This window comes from Ictidomys tridecemlineatus, unplaced genomic scaffold, assembly GCF_052094955.1.
Source record: "Ictidomys tridecemlineatus isolate mIctTri1 unplaced genomic scaffold, mIctTri1.hap1 Scaffold_601, whole genome shotgun sequence".
Classification (NCBI taxonomy): domain Eukaryota; kingdom Metazoa; phylum Chordata; class Mammalia; order Rodentia; family Sciuridae; genus Ictidomys; species Ictidomys tridecemlineatus.
In genome coordinates this window covers 12,428-34,761 of record NW_027524096.1, presented here as the reverse complement: position 1 = coordinate 34,761, position 22,334 = coordinate 12,428, and positions in this window count along the sequence as shown.

The window sequence follows — 22,334 nt, the reverse complement described above, 5'->3', positions numbered from 1 at the left end:
GACATAATTCTGAGTCCCAACCTAGGCACTCCAGCTGTCTTTGCCACACCTGGCCTGTTTGGGCTCTGGCTCTTGCTCTTTTCTTTCATGTGCATGTGTTTTGAGGTTTTGAGTTTCTCCCACTGCAGAACTGCAGCTGTGGCAGGGTAGAGCTCATGAGGGTGACATTCTGAGCCACGTCCAATCCCATCAGGACTGTTACCACAGTGCTGAGTGAACACATGGGAGGTGATTGGACCCACCTTGCTTTTGAGTGGCTTCCTTTCAGGACAGGAATGTAGGGATGGGAGCCCCTGGCGTGGGATGCTTTGCACAAGGCGTGACCATGGGCTCTTTCCTGGCAAAAATGGCTCCACTCAGCATGGAGAGCACTGTCATTCCTGGTGGCTAACAACAGCCCTGGACCCCAGAAAGGAACCCACACTCAAGATAAATGTCTGAGTGTGCGTGTCCTCGAGGAAATGAGCTCTTTTGATCCCAGGTGCAAAGGGGTAAGTCCTCTAACTCCAGGGGCCATGAAGGGACATCTGAGTTTCCCTTGTCCTTCTTTCCCTCTCTGAACCCATGGTGTCCTCACACTAACCACAGTTAGGACCCTGGCCTCATTCCCCAGTTGGGATCATTAGGCTCCATAAAGGACAGTCTCTAAGATGCTCAGTAAACCACCACCCTCTGCACAATGCATAACCCTATTCTTCCAAGATGCAAGAGGATTTCTATTCAGAAAATCAGGAAAGGGAGAGCCTTTCTCAAGGACACAGGGACATTAGTGAGTGAGGGAGTGATTAATGGATGGAGAACTATTTCCACCACCAACTTCCAAGAGCATATATTGCCCTTTGGGCACAGGTCCGTACCCTTTTTTTCCAATCAAGTTTTTCAGAGAAGTGAGGCTGCCTTCTAGATGGCACCTTTACACTAACGGGGTCTCCTACTCCTTCCACCTGTACATATTGTAATGGGCCTCCCACTATGTGCATCTGAGAACACTCTATGGGCATCTGTAGCCTTTCAAGACCCCAGAAACCATGCGGGCACCCCAGCACCAGCAGAGCATTTGTGCACATCACAACAATCACCCCGGGTGAGAACTCTCCGTTCCACTCTGTACTAGGCCCTGCCATCTGTACTGATCAGTCCATCCCCTCTCCTTCCTGTTTCTTGATTATACTACCATGGTTCCCACACATGGATGCCAGGGTGCTTGTGGCCCCCCCAACCATTTGGGTTCCAGGAACAAATGCCACAGTGGAATGTGTTTGGGAACTTCTGGATGACGGGAAGTCCCACCCTCCAGGGTTTCATCATCAATGTAATGAGTGCAGAGGGAGCCAGGAGGGCTCTGTCAGGTAGAGAGAGGTGGGAGCTGATGGAGCCTCAACTAAGTGCCCAGGACTCTGGGTTCAGAGCTGGTGTTATGTGCAATTGTTGAGGGACGTGAAGAAAACCCAGCTCACTGTACGCAGAGACAGCAGATGCCCTCACGTGGTCTGGCTGCTGTGCTTCTCAGTCGGCTAGGTGTACAACTCAGTGGTAGACCACGAGCTTAGCTAGAGCAAGTTCCTCAGTTCTATCTCCAGTTCAAAAAAGTAAAATGAAAAAGAAAAGAATTTAGTTGATGAATTAAGACAAAAAAAAAAAAAAGAGTAAGAAGTCAATAAAGAATTCATTGTGGAGTAAGTTACCTGTCTGGAGGTGAACAGCTGCGCTTCCTAAGGCAAAAAACGTGGGGCATTGATCCAGTGACTCCTTTCCTATGAATGGCTTTCAATTCCATGGCCCTCATAGCTTGACTTTTGCAAGTGGGTTGATGTCACTAGCAAAAACCCAGGGCCACAGAGTTGACTGACTCCCTGGAAGAGTGGGTCCCATGTTGATTGTTTCTCAGTGCTCCACAAATGTGCTGCATACCTCTTTACTTCACAGTGTCTTTTTAATAGTTCATAGTATGAAGACTTAGTTTTCTGAATTCTGAAATTTCTATACTTCTTATCTCATCTGCCAAACCCAAAATCCCTAATGTTCTCTGAAGTCAAGTTATTCCTGTAATTGTACGTCTGAAATATCATTGCACATCAAACAATGTTTATGCAACCATTACCCTTTGTCTTAGGACATTTGAACTGCTATATCAGAATACCTTGGAATAGCTAATATATAAAGAGAAAATAGTTAAGATTCAGACATAGCTGTTGGATGAGGGCTGATTTCTGTTTCCAAGTTGGTGCATATGCTGCTCATCTGGCAGAACAGAGAAGAAGGACACTATTCCCTCAAGTTCTTTTTTTTTTTTTTTTTTTTGATACTGGGGATTGAATCCTGGGGCGTTTTAACCACTGAGCCATATCCTCAGTACTTTTTTTTTTTAATGTTATTTAGAAACAGGGTCTTGCTGAGTTGCTTAGGGCCTAGCTAAGTTTCTGAGGCTGACTTTGAACCGCAGATCCTCCTGCCTTAGCTTCTTGAGCCCCCGGGGTATAGGAGTGCACCACCAAGCCCTTTTACCTGAGTGACAATCCCTTTCTAGAGGGAAGAGCCCTTGGGATAAAAACCTTCCAGAGGCCATACTTCTTTCTTCTTTTACTTTGTGGACCACATTTTAACATGAACTTTGTAGGGGACACCATCATTCAAACCATAACACCTTTGTTTTACTGTCTGGGTAAAAAGTTTAGGACTAAGCCTTCCTCTCTCAAAAATTTAAACTTCTTGACTTTTACTGGAAACATATATTATCACGTGAGAAATCTAAGACAATTGTGGTTCCAAACATTTCTAACAGACTTATGCACTCTCTTTAGATGTTTTTGGATTATTGTCTTCACTTTCTATGTTCTGAAAATCGATCAAGGTTGTTGATCTCCATTCTGAAACTGTTAAATGTTAAATCTAGAGTTTTATTCCCTTTGTTTCTAGAATTCTTCCTATTTTTTAAATTTCTGGTATCTCTTCTTCATTTGCTTAAATTCTCTTATAATTAAATGTTGTAGTACCTCAATTACTTTTTAATTTTACTATCTTTTCTATTTTAAATGCCTTTTGATTTTTTTCGACTTCATGAAATATCTTTGAGTTATATATTCCAATCTTAATTTTCAATTTTTCATTTCAGTTATTATTTTGTTGGTTTTGACTTTTTTGACTTTCTTTTTTCTGTGATCTTTCAATTTTCATAGTAATCATTCTTTTTCTTTTTCATAGTAATCATTTTTCTTTCTTCTTTTTTTTTTTTTGTATCAAGGATTGGACTCAGGTGCACTCAACCACTGAGCCACATCCCCTATCCTATTTTTGTACTTTATTTAGAGAAAAGGTCTCACTGAGTTGCTCAGTATCTGCCATTGCTGAGACTGGCTTTCTACTCCCAATCCTCCTGCCTGTTGCTGATTACAGATATGAGCCACTGCACCTGGCAATAATCATTCACAATAAATTAAAATTTCCCCCTGAATCTCTGATTTTATGACTATACTAATTTTAGAGAAATGTATTTGAAGTTCTGTTCTGTGTCTGCATTATTACATTATCTTTATTTTTTTCTGTTCTATCTTTCTTCTTTTAATTTTTTAGTCATCTCTTCCACATAAGGATGATTGTCTCAAATTCTCAAGTATAATAAGATTAATAAAGGGTACTAAAAATAGGTCCATGTCTGAATTTCTGGAACCTGTGAATATGTTACTTTATATGGAAAAGTAGACTTTGCAGGTGTCATTTAGTTATGTGTCTTGATATAGAAGATTACATGAATCATTCAAATGGGCCCAGATTAATTTGAAAAATCTTTATAAGAGAGATGGAGGTCAAGATATAAGTATTATTACACTGGTTTTGAAGACAGTAAGAAAACAGATTTTTCGCTGTGCATGGTGGCACATGCCTGTAATTCAAGTGGCTCAGGTGGCTGAGGCAAGAGGATCACAAGTTCAAAGCCAGCCTCATCAACTTAGTGAGGCTCTAAGCAACTTAGTGAGACCCTGTCTCAAAATGAATAAAAGCGGGGTGGGGACTAGGGATGTGACTTAGTGGTTAAGTTCCCCTGAATTCAATCCCTGGTAGAAAGGAAGAAAGAGAGAGAGAGAGAGAGAGAGAGAGAGAGAGAGAGAGAGAGAGAGAGAGAGAGAGGAAGGAAGGAAGGAAGGAAGGAAGGAAGGAAGGAAATAGTTCTCCCCTTGAGACTTCAAGAATGTAACTACTCTGCAGGCCCATTTTAAAATACTACCTCTAGAACTGTAATATAACAGATTTGGATCTGGAGGTGTAGCTCAATGGTAGAGTGCTTGCCTTGTACATATAAGGTCCTGGGTTTGATCCCCAGCCATGGAAAAAATAAAGGTTGCTAATTTATGTTGTGTTAATTCATTATATTTGCAGTAATTTTTACAGCAGTCATGGGAAATGAATACAATGATCTACAAGATAGGTAATGAACTTCATTTACACTGAAATCTCATATCACAGTAGGTAGGCATGGGTGTCTCGATGTCTGTTTTTTCAAAATTTACCAACTCTATAAATGGTAACTTTTGAGGTTGACTCTTAGCTTTCTCATCTAATATAGTGTGCATAATAATAACATAGCCATTTTACCATATTTTTGAAAGAATTATATAAAAAATTGGCATGTAGTTTCCTTCAAAACCATAAAGTGCTATAAAACACAAGATTTGAAAAAGAGCATTATCTCTACACATAAAATCAGGAAAGTATTTTGAAGTCTCTGTTCTACAAAGACAAGTATAAGCTTGTTTATATTAATGCAGCAAAGTGAAAAAAAAACTATATTGCTAGATAGTGAAAGGAAATGTCAAGGTGTGTCAAATATCCCCCAAGCAAGTGGATGTTTGGATTATTTTAAATAAATTTTTACTTTGATATAATCTCACACTTAACGAAAATATGTTACAGCAGTACAAGATTCTTTTATCTGAATTTACTAATTGATTATAGTTTTTCCCATCGGCTTCATCTTCTCTTTTTCCCTATTCTGTATGTGTGTACAGATATATATATATATATATATATATATATATATTACATATATTTATATATTAGATAAAATGTAGAGACAAAAATGCTTTTCATCCTTAAATACTTCATGGTTTATTTCTAGATAATTAGAGTAAGCAAAATCATAAATGAAGTATTAAAACATTACTTCTTTCTAATGTAGTTTATTCTAAATGTTTTTAAAGATTAGAATCATCTGATAGGACTTTTGAAAGTTTCTCAAGGACCAGGTCACAAATACAGGAATTAAATCAGAATGTCTAGGGTGGAAACCTGGCAAATAAATAAATGAATAAATAAATAATCTACCACTAAACATTAAGGAAATAGACTAAGAATAGGCTATATGGCAATTTAGAAACTAAATCAATTTTATTAGAAGTTTCCAATGAATCAAAGTGGCAAAAAAGCTGCTTGCAATTGGTAGAACCACCATAACATAATATAGGAAATACAGGATTTTTTTTTTAATTTAAAGGGTAAAGTATTTTTTTCAAAGAACCAAAAGTTAAAAATCTAAAAATTCAGTTTGACAATCGTTTAAATTTATGTGCCATTTTGAACTTCTGGGGAATCCTTTCAATATGACCTCCCACATGCTGCGTGGTTGAAGGATGCCATTGATGCTCATGGAGTTTTGTTCCGGGTTTGTTGCTCTCAGAAGCAACCTCAGGGCTTGTAACTACGTAAGACTGAGACGCTCCAGAAGGGGTTTCTGTGAGTCTGGTGGAGAAGGTAGAGGCAGCACTAGAGAGGGAGGCAGGCCCAAGTGCGAATGGAAACCCTGCTTCAGTCCAGAGGAGACAGCCAATTGGGTGCCAGTTGGCCCTGAAGCTTGAAAACTACAAGAACCAAGCCCTAAGTACCTTGAGCTTTAGCTAGGACTGTTAAAAGGGTCACTGTCCTTCACAATGATTATTTTATTTTTTATTTTTCAATGAAGTCCTATAATAGTTTACCTTCATATTATTATATTGCATTTTTCATGGCTTGGGTAGTTATTTGGACCTTATTTTTCCTTACCAACTTGAAGTGCTGAGCATGTCTTCAATATAAGATAGAGTCTTATATTGAATATATTGAAGTGTGCCTTAGAATGAAAAGTTTCCTCTGGATTTCAGATCTTTCTCATACCCAGCAGGGTTTTAAATTCCCCTTCTGCATCCTCTGTGCAGAAGCCCAGCGACACATTGGCAGAACAACTGCATCACACGATTATTATTTCCAAGTACAATGCCTGGTAATAGTTTATTCTCTTTTTGTTTTTGTTTTTGGTTGTGTTGTCCTAGCAATGGAAAAGGATTTCTAATTTCTTATATAAAATAGCATATAAAATACAGTGCCTGGTGTTCTCATTTTATTATAATAGATACTGAAGAAAATACATACTCTCTTAAGAGGCTTCATATAATTATCCATAAGTGAAGAAGATGGTTCATTTCCTTCTGTTAGAATATTCCTCAATAATTTGTGCATTATAACTATATCCAGTGGGGTAGTTAATCGGTGTAGGTAAGGGAAAGGCATTTTTCAAAGAGAGCATCAAGTTTCCATATAACCCTTCTCCCCAATCAGAGCATGTGGCATCTATGGGTAGAGGTTATGCAGATGTAGCAGGGTGGAACTGCTGTGTGAAGACCCAGGGTGCCTCATTCATCATGTTTCAGGGACCAAGAGTACTCAATACCCGCTACAGAAAAGAAACCCAGGGTAAATTTTATTGGTCAACTAAGAATCTTCTTCACTTTCTACACACTTCATGCCCACTCAAAGTTCTAAACAGTATTTAATGGTGCTTATGGTTTATTTCTCAAGGAACAGAAGACTTAATTTGTTCTTTATCCAAAATGCATGTCACATTTTGAGAAGAACAGCACATAAATGGAGGAATTGAGAACTTGGAAATGACCAAGGTATATTAAAACCTGCAAAAGTTTTAAGTCTTTGCAATACATATTTAATATACTAAGACAATAGACCCTAGAAACTAAAACTCTTTGTACTAGGTATAGTTTTCTCCAAAGCACGAATGTATTGAAGTATGGTAAAGATATTAAAATGTCTATTTGTATTTATTTTATTGTTTTTTTTTCAGATACATAATTTGAAGAGTTTTAAACTCAAAGCAAAATAATCACAAGGATAGTAAAAGGAAGACAACACAATTTTACCTCATTTCACCAACTCTTAACATCTGGCAACATTTACCTTATCTTCATTTATATCATTTAAAAAATTGTTAAAAAAATCTTTTGAGAATTGCAGCCATCAAAGTATTAAAGTCCTGAATACTTAATTATGCAAAGAATAAATTGAATTGATTTTCAATACAATCATGATATATGAGTCATACTCAGGAAATTGGCATCAATAAATATGAATATCCGTTATACAGTGCCAACTTTTATGATTATCACTTCTATTATCAAAAAACATAATTGTCTTTTCTTTTTATACAGCTTTGATCAAAAATCACATTTTTGCCCTTAATTGTGGTATAATACGTATATATGCCTTTTCAAAACTGAAACATATTCCCTTTTTTACTTTTATCTTTTGTCTTTCATGACAAATTTAAGAGGTGAGGCTATTTTTTTTGCATAAAGACCCTCCATCTTTTTTTCTTAGAATATGCATACCGTAAAATTGAGCCTTTAGAAGTATGCCATGCAGTAACTTTTAATGTATGTGTCAAGGTTTGCAACCATCACACTATTTAAACTTTCCCTTTTTAAACTCCAGAACATTTTAATCACCTCTAAAAACAAACACCATGCATGTTCTCAGTCATTCCTAGGAACCCCCAACCCTTGATCATCACTGATATGCCTTTTGTCTCCATAGATTTGACTATTTTAGACACTTCATATATATGTGAAGTCATACAATATGTGTCCTTTTGTGTGTGACTTGTTTACTTACCAAAGTTTTTTCCCCACATTTTTATTGGTGCATTATAGTTATACATAATGATGGGGTTTGTCATTACATATTCATACATGCACACAATAAAACAATGTAATTTGACAAGTATCACTGCTCAGCACTACCCCTCCCTCTTTTTCTTCTATCCTCTTGTTCTTTTTCTCTGCTTATCTCCCTTTAATTTTGATGGGAAAAAAAGTTTGGAGTGCTGGAGGGTTTTTTTTTTTTGACAAAATAAATGTATGTGTTTTTTTTTTAATTATGTTGCTTGTGCTTTTAATGTTATAGCTAAGAAATTATTCACTAATTTAAGATCATAGAGGTTTACACCTCTTCTAATTTAGTTTTTTAGTTTTAGCCTTTAGATTTAGTTTTTTATTGATTTTAATTTTTTTGTATGTGATATGAGGTTGGGATCCAACATTTTTTGGCTTTTCTTTTCTTTTCTCTTACAGGTATCAGGTTGTCTCAGGACTATCTGTTGAGGAAAGGTATTCTTTCCCTTTATAAATTGCTTAGGTATTTTTGTCAAAATCAGCTTGCCATAAACGTGTTTTTTAAAATTATTATTGTTTAAATTTGCATTTCTAATGCTATCTTTGGGTCTATACAACTCTCTGGATGCCATTACCAGACTGTCCTGTTTACTGTAGCTTTGGAGTCCAGTTTGAAATCAGGAAATGTGAGTTCTCCAGTTTTGCTTTTTCTTTTTATCAAACTGCTCTCAACATTGTGAGTCATTTTCATTTTCACAGAAATTTTAAGACTAGCTCATCACTTGAGAGAGAGAGAGAGAGAGAGAGAGAGAGAGAGAGAGAGAGAGAGAGAGAGAGAGAAGCTTGGATATTGAATGGGTTTATAAACATTTTGGGGTGGGAATAAATTATTGCCATCTTAATAAAACCGAGTTTTCCAACCCATGAACATGCAACATCTTTCTATTTATTGTTACTTTTAATAAAGTTTTTTTTTGTTTATCAATGTGTAAGCTTATACTTCTTTGTTTCCTTTCATTTAATGGTTTAATTGTTTGTAAGTATTTTAATTTTTGGTGCTACTATAAAGGAAATTAATTTATTAATTTCAGTTTCAGTGTTCATTGCTTGAATATGAAAAATAATTTATATGTACATAATGTATCACACAATTTTGTTGAAGATTTTTTAGCATCTATAAGATTTTCCATATGCAAGACCATGTCCTACATACGTAGTTCTTCATGATCTCTATCGCTTTCATTTATTGTGATTAGAGTTTGGGTAATCATTTCTGGCAGGCATACTACATAGGTGATGAACGGTGTTCTCAGTGCATCTCATTAGAAAAAATGATGGCAGTTTGTCCTATTTTTGATGCCACTTAATTTGCACACTTCTTTAAGTTGGCATCCACTGGATATTTTCATTATGAATATGATCTCTTCTCGTTTTAGCTTTTCTTTTTCTTCCATATTTTTATAGGTGCATTATAGTTGTACATGACGGTAGGATTCATTGTTACTGATTCATGTATATACACAGTATGATAATATAACGTGGCCAGTATCACTACCGAGGACTTCCTCCTCCTGCCCACTCTCCCATCCCTTTGTCCCTTTCCTCTACTGATGTTCCACTGATTGTCACGGGACCCACCTCTCTCTCCACCAACTTCCTCTTCCTTTTCCCTCTATAGCTTCCATATATTAGAGAAAATATATGGACCCTTGACTTTCAGAGTTTGGTTTATTTTGCTTAACATAATGTTCTCAAGTTCTATCCATTTTTGTGGAAATGACATAATTTCATTCTTTTTTATGGTTGAATAAAACTCCATTGTCCATATATACTACATTCCTTTATTTCTTTTATCAATGAATAACTCGTGATGAGATTCTTTGGGGCTGTTTATCTCACCCTCTCATGTTTCTATCTTTGCAAGTTAAGTATCGTAGTCTACTCTTATCTGCACCTTCAGTTTTTCACAGATTCTGTTAATTTAATCAAACTTGGCCTGAAAATATGAAACTTAATGCAAAAGCAAATGATACTCAAGTTTTAAAATGTAGGCTATTATAGAATTTTTATAAATATTCTATTTTATTGTTAACTAATGTTGTTAACCTCTTGGTGTTCCTGATTTATAAATAAAATAAAACATGTCACAGATATGTATGTATAGAAAAAAAAAGCAAAATTGATATTGGGTGTGGTACCATCTCTGGTTTCAGAAATGCACTGCGGGCTGCAAAAACATCCCCTGAACATGGCAGGTGGGGGCTACTAACCACAGTTTGTAATGGTGGTGCATGCATAGAATTTAAAAAAAAATAAACACACTTATTTGGGGAGTATGTGTTCCTCTCAGTAAGGTGTGTAACATAACCTGTTTGGGAGCCACTACTCTACCAAACCAACTCCTCTCTTCCCTATTCCTTTCTACCTGTTGACTCTTGCTTGGGTCTTAGACCTCAGCAGTGTGGCTGTTCACCCCAATTCCCCAGGTCTCCTGGCATCTTGGCAACTTGGAAGGCTGTTGAATCCCACTCTAGATCTTGTGAAAATCAGCTTTCAATCATCTGCATTGGTTAACTTTTTCCTTTTACTTATCTCCTTTTACCTTGTTGGGCTTCTCACCTGTTCTAACCCCCTTCATAGCTACCATTTGCATGCCCTGAAGAGCTCACACAGGGATGCGTGTCAGCCAGCCCTTCTTGCTCCCATTTCTTGGATCCAGGAAAGAATGAACTCTTTGGTGTGCATCGTTCCTGAGATAGAAGTAAAAGTTCTGATCCTCAGTGGCCTTTTTAGGATTCAATGTGAACTTTGTTTAAATCAATGGTGTGATTCTGTATAACCATATTTAATATAAATACCAAAGCAATTTCTTTTTGATATATGCACATATAATATCAGTTTTCAGAAAAGAATTATATGTATACATATATATACATATGCATATTTATTTGTTTATTTATACATTTTCAGGTAATTGTCCTGAGGTTAAATGCTGCTCATATTATCCAAGCAAATATTCAGTCCATTTCTTTCAGCATAATAATATTGGACTCTGGAATGCTTTTGGAGGATGGAAGGGCACTTGGAGTCCGTGCATTCATCAACATCTGGATTATGCAGCTATAGCATTTTTACTTCCCTTGGTGATTTCTGCATGCAGATGGAGCCCACTTATAATTTTTGCAATAATAAGAGTGTCCTGCCAACCCCATCAGTAGATCTGTTCACTAAACGACAACAACAAAAAAGAAAGACAAAAAAAGAAAGAATGATTAAAAAAGAGAGAGAGAAAAGAAAAGAATAAAAAAAAACAAAACTACCTATATGGCTCTGAGGCGAAAAGGCAGGAGAGGAGAGCAGACAGATAAAAAGAGGATTTGCTGATGGTGTACTTCCATGTGGATTTCAAATGCTGGCCAAGGGAATCGACTCCATCTGAGTGTATAATAGAATAGCACAAATTTGATTAGACTCCTTGACCCTTAGTTATCAACCAAGAATCAGACACAGTCAGCAAGCTGTGTGCCAAGATGTACTTGGCCTTCAGCATAAACCTTCATCCTTCAGGGACCTGTGGGCTGCACCATGGTTTTCTTACCCTTCCCTCTCATGATCATCTCAGTATTTGTGATGGACTTCCTCGAGATGCCTCAGCACTTTGCTTTTATAAGTCTCCCCTTGAATAAAAATGCTGATCTCCTATTCTCTGAAGAGGCCAAGATGGAGAGAAGAGGACGGATCTGGAAGCCATGGTCCAGAGGGGGCATGGTGTGCAGATGGCTGCAGGTGGCCTATGAGAATACTGGATGCACTTTGGGAAGGTCATGCACATCTGGGAAACTCACGCCAGTGGTCTGAAGTCATGATCTCAGTCATAAATCTTCCCTTCCATCATCACCGAGTTCTATCTTACCTGAAGGCCTTGCCTTCTGCCATCAAGATAGGAAACCCACCTTTCCAACTCCTTCCTTTCTTAGAGGCCTTTACCCCATCTCTGTGGTTAACCAGGTGATCTGTATTTTCTTCCACACTGTTTTCGAGAACATGGTTCCTTCTTTCAGATTATTGTAACTCTCAATGTCTTTTTTTTTTTTCCCTTTCATGGATCCTTTTAAATAAGTTATCAGGAAACGGATGAAGTGACAGAAATTACAGGGAGAGTCAAGTCCGACGGTGCTAGTATACTTAGAATCAGTCCTCCCTCACCCTCCCCGCTGGAGTCTCCTTGCCACTGCGTGGGTATGAACCTGCCTACACCTCCTGGCCCAGAATCAAAGAATCACCTGCTTTGAGGGTTCTGGGGTGAAGTTTTTCTGTTGGTGTTTGGCTAGGAGAGAGGACAGGGATCACCACAATTGTTTTCTGACGTTAAATCACCATCTGTCTTGTGGTCCTTCAGTTAGTAACAACAGGATTTTTTTTTTCTGCATGCTTATAGGCGTAGAGAAAGTAGCTTCTCCACATCCTGGTTCAGGATCTGTGGAAGTGATCAGGAAACCCAGGGTACTTGCTATGCATCACCCCTCCAATCTCAGGGTTCCTAGGAAGTCCAAATTCTTCTTTCCCCATTTCTGAGTCTTCCTTTGTGGATTGGTTGTTTTGTGTCTGGTAATTTATAGTAATAAATGAGAGGACCCTAAAGGAATAGACTACTCTATCGTGGGCATAACCTACAATCCATGTTTGACCCCCAGTTATTTCCTTATGTTTGAATTGCCGTGTTAGTAGCACGGCTATTAGTGAGCATGCAATGATGGCTAATGTGAGCTGGGCATCTTTCCTTCAATTAAATCAGACACAGGCCAGGCATGGAGGTGCACACCTGTAATCCCAGAGGCTCAGGAGGCTGAGGCAGAAGGATCACAAGTTCGAAGCCAGCCTCAGCAACTTAGTGAGGCCCTAAGCAACTTAGCAAGATCCTGTCTCAAAATAAATAAAATTTTAAAAAGGCTGGGGATGTGGCTCTGTGGTTAAGAAACCCTGGTTCAAATCCTTAGTTCCAATAAATAAATAAATCAGACACACTTCTGAGCCCTGAGTGTCTGATTAAGTTCTAAAGCATTATTTGCCTTTTCCACTTCTCTCTCTTTCTCTCTCTCTCTCTCTCTCTAACCTCTTCCCTTGCCCTCCAGGTTTTAATACTGCCTCTAGTAGGGTTTGCACTCTCCATCATATCAATCTATATTTTCATCAAAAATCTCTTCCTACTGTTTTCTTACATTTAAAATCAAACAATGTCTATTTAGTCTTTTACTAATGCAAAATGAAGCTCATTGACACCCATATATTACTCCAAGCTGTGGAAGCAACTGATGATCTTCTTTGTTACTGGTATTGTGAAAATCTCACTTCTTAGAAAATCAGAGGAAAGAAACCACAGTTAATGAATTCCTATTGTGTTCCAGAAACTCTATTTTGGTTTTTCTTTTCCAACTTAGAAAGCCACTTCAATTACTAAGAAATTTTTACTTCTTGTATTGACTGCTGTGAAACAGATGATGATTTCTGTCTGTCCTTGTTGTACTTAGTGAAAATAGTCCACTATCTTGTGAAATCCTCTAAGTTTTATAATTTATGTTACTTGGGGAATTCAGATCTCTGTTCTTGAAGAAATGCCAGGGAAGATGATGGCTTTAATATACAGAATTTTAAAACAACAATTTTAAAGTGAAAAACGATGAACAAATAAATAATTTTATTTGATTTGTAAAACATTAAGATGAAATTAATAACCTTTTTAATTTCAGCAAATAGATTATGGTTTTAGTATACTCTTAAAAGAGCTGTTGGCCATTTGTCTGTGTCTTCCCAGGTCGATCTGCCTGGAATCTAACTAAATAAAAATAAAATAAACTTGTTGTTAAGTAACTTTGGGATCAAAGAAGAAATAAAAAAATAAATAAAAACTAAGGATCAACTGGAACACAATGATAATAAAAACATTTTAAATTAGAATTTGTGGAATGAAGTATTCAGAGAAAAATTCATGGTGTTGAATATAACAATAGACTGATGACCAATGGAATAAGTTTCCAGCTCAAAAAGTTAGGAAACGAACAAAGCAAACCCAACGAAAGCAGCAAGAAGTAAAAGACGGAGAACGACTAATGACAGGTCATGAGACACAGAGGAGGTGATGAGTAAAATCAAATATCGGTTCTTTCAAATTTCCATCAGTCAGCCAGATAACTAGCTACCATTATCCACACAAACGAAGGAAGCATAAAAGTGCAAAAAAAAAAAAAAAAACCCAAAATGTCCAGGAGGAAATCAAATGTAAAACAAATGGAAATTCAAAACAATGATAAAATAAGCTGTCTTCTGTAAATTTAATTTTTTAAAAATCTATTCAAATTTATTTGAAAATCTAAAAGAAAAGATGACTTTTTAGGAAAAGATGACTTTGCAAAATAATCATAGTAAAACAAAAACCTTAATCTGACCAATGTGTATGAAAGGAATAAAATTTAAGAAACAACCAACTTCCAGCAAGCTCAAATAACTTTATATTGGTTAATGTAGTTGAAAAAATTATGATGTATCTATCACACAGGGGAGTACTATGCTATGCAGCTGTATAAATAGAAGAATGAGATTTCTGTATACTGATATGGAGTAATTTTCAGAATATACTCTAAAGTTTTTCTAAGGCAACAAATTAAAATGATTATATCTGGGCAGGGTGGCACATGCCTATAATCCCAGCAACTCAGGAGGCAGAGGCAGGATTATAAATTTACAGTCACTCTCAGCAATTTAGCAATATCCTATCTCCAAATAAAAAACAAAAGGGGGGGCTGGGATTGTGGCTCACTGGCAGAGCGCTTGCCTCAAATATGTGAGGCACGGTGTTCAATCCTCAGCACCACATAAAAATAAATAAACAAAGTAAAGATATTGTGTACATGTATAACTTAAATCAATATTAAAAACAAACAAACAAAAAGGCTGGGGATGAGGTGCTTTGATAAAATCCCACTGGGTTCATTCCTCAGTTGCGCGCACACACACACACACATAAAAATAAAATAACATGTCACCTTTTGTGTAGGAAGAAAAAAAAAAAAAGCAGGGCTTGGTGGCCCATGCTTGTAACCCCAGCGGCTCAGGAGGCTGAGGCAGGAGGATCATGAGTTCAAAGCCAGCCTCAGCAAAATCGAGGCGCTAAGCAACTCAGTGAGACCCTGTTTCTAAACTATAAAAAAATCAGGCTGGGGATGTGGCTCAGTGGTCAAGTGCCCCTGACTTCAATCCCTAGTATCCCCCCCCCCACAAAAAAAAGAGAAAGAGAAAATATTGATATGTACATATAGAAAGGATAAATATACCACACAATATTCAGCTATATGTTTATAAAGTAAATAAATATTATTGCTTAGCCCTATCAAAAATAAAATAACCAGCTGTCTTATTGAACTTGATGCATGGAATATATCATACATGACACTGACCATGAGGTCTTACTCTTCCTGATTATATTATATTATAACTATAATCTAATAAGTCCTCCATCTCTAATTTCTGGTCTACTTGTATTTCTGGGCTACACAAACAAGTTAAAGGTTACCATGAGGTAGCACTTAACCCAATCTCTAAAACGAGATATTTCCATAGGAAAATTGGCCACATTTCTTCAGTAATTCAGTGGAAATAGTAATAAAGGAGATACTCTTCTAATTTAAAAATACTTAAATGTAATTTAAGAGATAGAACTACCCAAATGATCCTATTAGAAATGGACCAGAATAAATTTGAGAATAGTTCTTCAAAGCTACTGCTATAGAAGAATGTTGTTTATTTTTTGAGATATGTACTGAAGTTCTTGGTGGGAGTTGTTGAAATGGTACAATCTCTGGGATTTTCTTTAGTGTACTCCAGGGAATTCAGAGGTACAGGGGGAAAAAGAGTGATGGTAGGAAAGTAAAGCAAATGACAGACACTGCATAAACTTTTGCAATCATTAAGCTTATTTGTGAATCCATAGTCATCCTTCATATTTTCTATAGATGTTTCCATGAACAAATTTTCCTAGGAAACAAAGAAAAATAGAAAGGATGGGTTTCACAAAGAATCAGCTTGAAAACTGTATTATTCTTACACAAAACAAACCAACCAGAAAACAGTAACGACACCATTACTTACAAAAGTAAGTTCTGGGATAAGTTGGGACAGATTTATCCCACAGTTTTTTCTTGGACCTGGCCTGAAGTGATAGCGACTGAGGAGCATATGCTTCCTCAACATGAAAGACATGAAAGAAGCTCTTAGAGAAGAGAGCAAAAATGCACAATGCCTCTTTGGACTCAGCTGTCTTTGGACCCAGCTCACTTCTGCCATGTAACATTGGGCAAACCAAGATGCATGCTCCAGCCCAGCCTATAGCATTGACAGCAGGGAAAGCCACTGTTGCTACAAAGTTTGGGTGGAGGTATAGGTCTGGAGTAGGAGGGAGGAAAGGAGTAGAGCAACAATGGACCACCGGGAATAAGGCTTAGAGTTCCATGGTGGCCATGCCTTTTTATTCAAGTGAGCGAGGAATATAGGATTCTGGATTTCATAGAAGAGTTTGGAATAGAGTTGCAATTTTTTAATATTAATTTACCATTGCTTTCATTGAGTTGCCATGATATTTTAGTATTAAATATTGAGAAAGCATATGGACAAGACTAATCATGGATATTTTCCAAATCTTAATTAGAAATGTGTAAAGAGGTTTATATAAAATAGCAGAATTCAGATACAATACAAATACATTTGTGAATAATTTTTCAAGGCTAGTTGATTCTGCTAGATGAATGATGTTAATCCTAGCTTAACTTTCTAATTTTCCGAAATAACAAAATGGCTAACAGCAATATGTTAGAGACTCTCAGATTTGGAAAGACCAAAGGTATCATCTGGCCCCAGCTCCTGCTCACTCCAGGAATTCCTTTGACAACATCTGTGCAGATGGCTATCCACAAGTTGCTTATCTACTTTCAATGAAGGAAACCACATTATTTTACAGAATGGCTTATTTAACCCTTATAGCAACTGAAAACATTGAAGACAATCTCTCTTTGGGGCTCTGATTTCCTAGTAAATTTAAGTTAGTAGAACTGATTGTACAGAGCAGCAAAGTCTCTAGCCACCTTTAGTGAACAGGATTTATTCAAACACTTTTAATTGGTAATATTCCTCATAAATATTAGATCTGGAGTTTTCTTTTGTAGTCAGAGTTGCTACAACCATACAGCTACACTCTTCATAGGCTCTCAAAATTCAGCATGCATCAATGTCCTCTTGGGAGCTTGATAGATAGATAACCCCACCATCAAAGTTTAGTTAAACCTGATAATTTAGCTTTTGAATGTGTTCCCAGTTGATGCCAGTGTTGCTCCTTTGGAGAACTCTGGTGGGTACAGGCAGCTTTTGGAGCTCTCTGATTTGTTTCATTTGCTCTTTACTGATTATGCACCCTCATTCCGTTTATTTGCGTAAGGTAGTACTTCTTAACTCTGCATTGTAAGGCCTTCCAGATGATTCTGATGCAAAATACAGTTTGAGAGACACTGGTCTGGGTATTCAGACTGCTGAAACACTCTCCCTCGCTCCTCCTCTCCTGTTTCCCTCTCATGAATCACTAGTGTTGCTTTGAATTCTTGAGAAGAAGCAGTTAATTGGACCAGTTCATCTTCCACCCCAGACCATAGGTGCTATGGTTTTCCCTCAAGGCTTCAGGCACTTGAAGTGTGGTCCCCAGTGTGAAAACGTTGAGGGGGTGGAGCCTTTAAGAGGTGGAGCCTAATGGAAGTTAATCAGGTCATTGGAGGTGCTGTCCTCAGAAAGCCTTTAGGTAGTTCTCATGGGACCCCCTGTTCATTCTCTCAAGAACAGGTTGCTACAAAAAGATCAAGACCAGTCCCTCTCTGGTCCCTAGACTTCCTGTCTTGCCTTGTGATTGCTCCTTCTCACGCATTTTTCTGTCATGATGCCCTCTGTCATTTGGTGATATAATCAGGGGAATCTTGATAGAATCTGCTTCATGTTGTTTAGACTTTCAGATTCAAAATTGTGAGCTGACTAAATCTTTTTTTCTTTATAAATTATATGGCTTCAGGTACTTTGTTAGAGCAGCAGCAAAGTAACTAATACATTAGGCCATTGGTCTTACTGGTCAGCTTTGGTTTGAACAGATGTTTTTATCAGGCATGAGAAGGTGTGACCTTTGGACCCCTAACAATAGCATCATCTGGGAACTTGGCAGAGATGCAATTTCTCAGGCTATCACCAAGACTTGAACCAGAAGCTCAGGGGTTGGATTCAGCAATTTGTGTTTTAAAAAATCCCGCAGGTGTGGTTGCTGTGCCATGAAGTTGACAATCACTGCTACAGAAGAAGAGTGTAGCTTAATGCCTATGTTCCTATATCTCACCCCAAACAGTATGTGCCAGGCTGCTAACAAGGGGCATCAGAATACATTTAAAAATACAAAATCTCACCACTAATTTGCACTTCTTCAAACTTCAATTTTACAAGCTCTGAATTTCTAAAGGAGATAGGAAAAAAAACATAAAAGTGATCTGTCTTCAAAACCATAGGCCACATATTACCAAATTTCTACATGGTCTTTGGTTGAAACCTTCTATAAACAACCTGGCTTTGGAATATAATTGTGGAATCCACAAGGGTCACATTGGCACTAAAATAATCCACCACTTCCATGGCAGTGGACATCTGGTATGTAATTTTACATAAACAAATTTGACTTTGATGAAACTTAAAACCTCTGAAACTTAAATGAAATGGTGTTAGGGCTGAATCCCAAAAGAAAAAGAAAGGAATTTGGGTTTTTGTTTTTCCTTTTTTTGAAACCCAGGTGTACATTAAAGTTAAAGCCAGGACACACACTTGTGTAATTTGGCTCAAGTGCACATTTTCCTGTCTCATGGCATGAGACAGGCGACATCAAAATAACCACAGGCCTCAAGCAGAGTTTGGTAAACCCTATCCTTCCAACAGAGGACAAGGAAGGAACTGTCCTGGGCAGTTGGTAATGTGCTCAGCCACAGCATAACCTTCAACTTGATCTCAATGAAAACATTGAAGGAAAGTGTGATTCTCTACTTTGGATTGAATTACTTAGTGACTCAATTTAGAAATCGGATTCAGGCAAACATCTCTATCTTATTCTATAGGGAATGAGAAGCTAAAATACGATTTTTTTGCATGGGCTCTCTCTTGTCCAGTGAGGAGGTCCACGGAACAGGGTACAGGAGAGTGTGGCTGCAGAGTCACTCATCAAGACCTCCAGAGACCAAGCAGGAAGCAGGTGTGATTTTACTGTGCAGTTACCATGTCTATATACTCAGGCAGCAGCTAAGCAGATGACAAGCAGCCACCAGTGAAGTTGCTGGCCAACTGTCCCTGCAGCTACCAGTCTAGGGGTGGACCATGGAGCAAGTGCAGGGACTGCAACACGTGGCCTCATGCCAGGGTTGTGCCTGTGGGGCAAGTGGTTTGCCACTCCTGCGCCTAGCCCTTAATGTATGCCATGTATGCAGTACTCTACGCACTTGTCCCCACATTTTTTCATTTTTTTTAAATATTTATTTTTTAGTTGTAGTTGGACACAATACCCTCACTTTTATTTATTTATTTTCATGTGGTGCTGAGGATGGAAACCAGGTCCTCGCACACGCAAGGCGAGCACTCCACCGCTGAGGCACAACCCCAGCCCCTATTTTTTCATTTGTTTTTAACGAATAATTTTAATGGCATGAAACCTCTGAACCCCTACAGTATAGAATCTCAGTGCATTTTTGAAGATGCGCAATTTTTTAAAGGCCTTATCCTCAACTAAATTTTTTCTTTTCTTTTGGTCCTAGAGATGGAACCTGGGGGCACTTTAACCACTGAACCACATCCCCAGCCCATTCTCATATTCCTTTTGGAGACACGTCCTGTAAGTTGCTGAGGCTGGCTTTGAACTCACGATCCTGCCTCAGCCTCCCAAGCCACTGATTGCAGGTGTGTGTGCCACCGTGCCTAGCTCAAATCAGCATTTTTCAAAAGTGGATGAAACATAGATACGAGCTTTTATTTGGAGGAATTCATGTCTTATGGAGAATGCCAGTTCAGATAAAGATGGGCAGTAAATTAGAAGGAGGGCCGCTAGCCACAGTGATCATTGTGATCATTCCTCTAGTCCAACCTCTGTGAACTCAGGGTGACCCCAGGAAATGCCCTCAGGGTGACCCTTCTCCAGGCTGCCACTTCTCCACTCTCCACTTCGTGGTGGCTTCTCTCTGGACCAACATCCTCCCCTTCCTGAATGAGTTTTTCCCTCTGAGCTTGTTCCCTGATATCCTGACTTCAAGGTTCCCTGCTCAACTATGGATCACCTTTCCTCTGTGCGCACCACGGGCATCTCAAGCCTCAGATCCCCCAAGTGAAACTCTGGGTCCTTTTCTCCCTTCCCATCAGAAACCTCATCTCTGTCCCGTGTTCCCAGAGCATCTCATAAGCAACAGATCCAGGGATTCCTTCTGGCTCCTCCCCCTCCCTTATTTTCAATCTGTCCTCTCTCAGTGGTCACTCACGCTCACCGATTCTACTAAAGTAGAATGACCTTTTGAATCTGCCGTTCACATCGCTTCTCTATTAATGCTTCAAGATATGTTCTGATACCTTCATGATTTTTTGTCGCCATCTACTTTCCTCATTCCAACCCACTTTCCACTGGTGGGATTTCTTCCTTAAAATCCATCTGTCCCCTTTGCTCCTCTTTTTAAATCTTCCAAGGGAATTTCTGTGGTTTGCAGAGTAGGACGTACGGTGAGACCCTTTCAAAGATGGCAGGAACTTGCCCGTCCACCCTGGTCTCTAGGTTTTCAGCTTACACCGCAACCACGGGCCCTCTGTACTACTTTTGGAATATGCCATCCCTCCTCAGGCCTCTCTGCATACTGCAGAATGCACTGTCCCTTTCACTGTATAGCCCTCACCTTCAGCCTTTGTCACCTCCTGCTTTTTATTCTTTGACCTGAAGCTGTGCTCTTAGCTCAACTAAGAGGCTTACCCAGGGTAAGACATGTCTGTGTTTATCCTACCACTGTGAACAGCACGGTGAGGTGCCATGAGAGACGATTCCAGTGCTCACCTGCATTTTGTTTTCCTCTCCTTTCAGGGCACAAGAGCGGAATACACAGCTTTGCCCCTTTGCAGTTATTTGGAGACAAATCACCACATTTATAGTGAAGGCATAGGGAGCAGAAATGACAGGGGTCATTTTTAATGCATAAGCATATTTACTTACTCTCTCCCTCTGTTTCAGTGACTGATTGGGCCTGTTTTACCTATCAGATACCTATAAAATGGTGGTGTCTTTGTTAATCTGGGTTTCTTTGTGACTGTAGAGTAGAACTTTCCTGCCACCCCACAATAAGCAGGTATGATCAGTGACAAGAACCTTTTGTACTATGTTTATTTAATTGCTGCACACACACACACACACAAACAAACAAAAAAAAAACAGCCTGAAATGAAATAGTTCAAACAAGAGCAATCCATAATTTCTCATGGACCTGTGGGCTTGCTGGGAAGGTGTGCCGATCTCACCCAGGCTCACTGTGGTTGGGGTGAGTGTTTTAGTTCTCTTCCACACAGTATGTCTCTTTCCATGTGATCTCCCTCTTCCACTTGTTTTCTTTCCTTCACATGGGCTCATCCTCCAGGGACATTCTATACAATTTTCTTATAGGATGGTGGCCATGTTCCAAGAGAGAAAAATGTCAGTCCTGCCAAGAATGAAGTTTGGACCATCACATATTATTGAATAAAGCTACTCACAAGGCCAGTCTAGAGTCAAAGCAAGTTTCTATATCTTCTTGGGAGGTTCATCATGGACATACAGAGAGAAGAGAAATAACTCTTGGCTGTCTTTAGAGATTAACTACAGTATAAGGTTAGGCCACTGAGACTTGAGGTTATTTATTACTGTAGCAGATCCTAAATTGTCCTTGCTGATACCTACAGCATGTATTTTTGTCTTAGGAATCACTTTGGGGATTCTCCGTGATAAACAGAGTCATGAGGTTCTATTTCCTTATATTTGCAATCCCCCCATGTTTGACTCATAGTCAATAATTCACTAAAAGCTATTGAGTAAATAAATGAAGGTTTTTCTTGTGCAAACAAGGGAACTATAGCTTGAGGAGAATAAATGACAGCACAGAGGTCAGAACATAATGTCTGAGTAATGCAGTATAATGACAATATTATGCATGGTGCCTATTTACCAGTACATTGCTTTTATCCAAAATAGTTTTATATACTCTCTAATCTTTTATCCTCTCAGACGTTCTATGAGATATGAAAAATTGTATATTATTAAAATAATTTTACAAATCAAATACTTGAGTC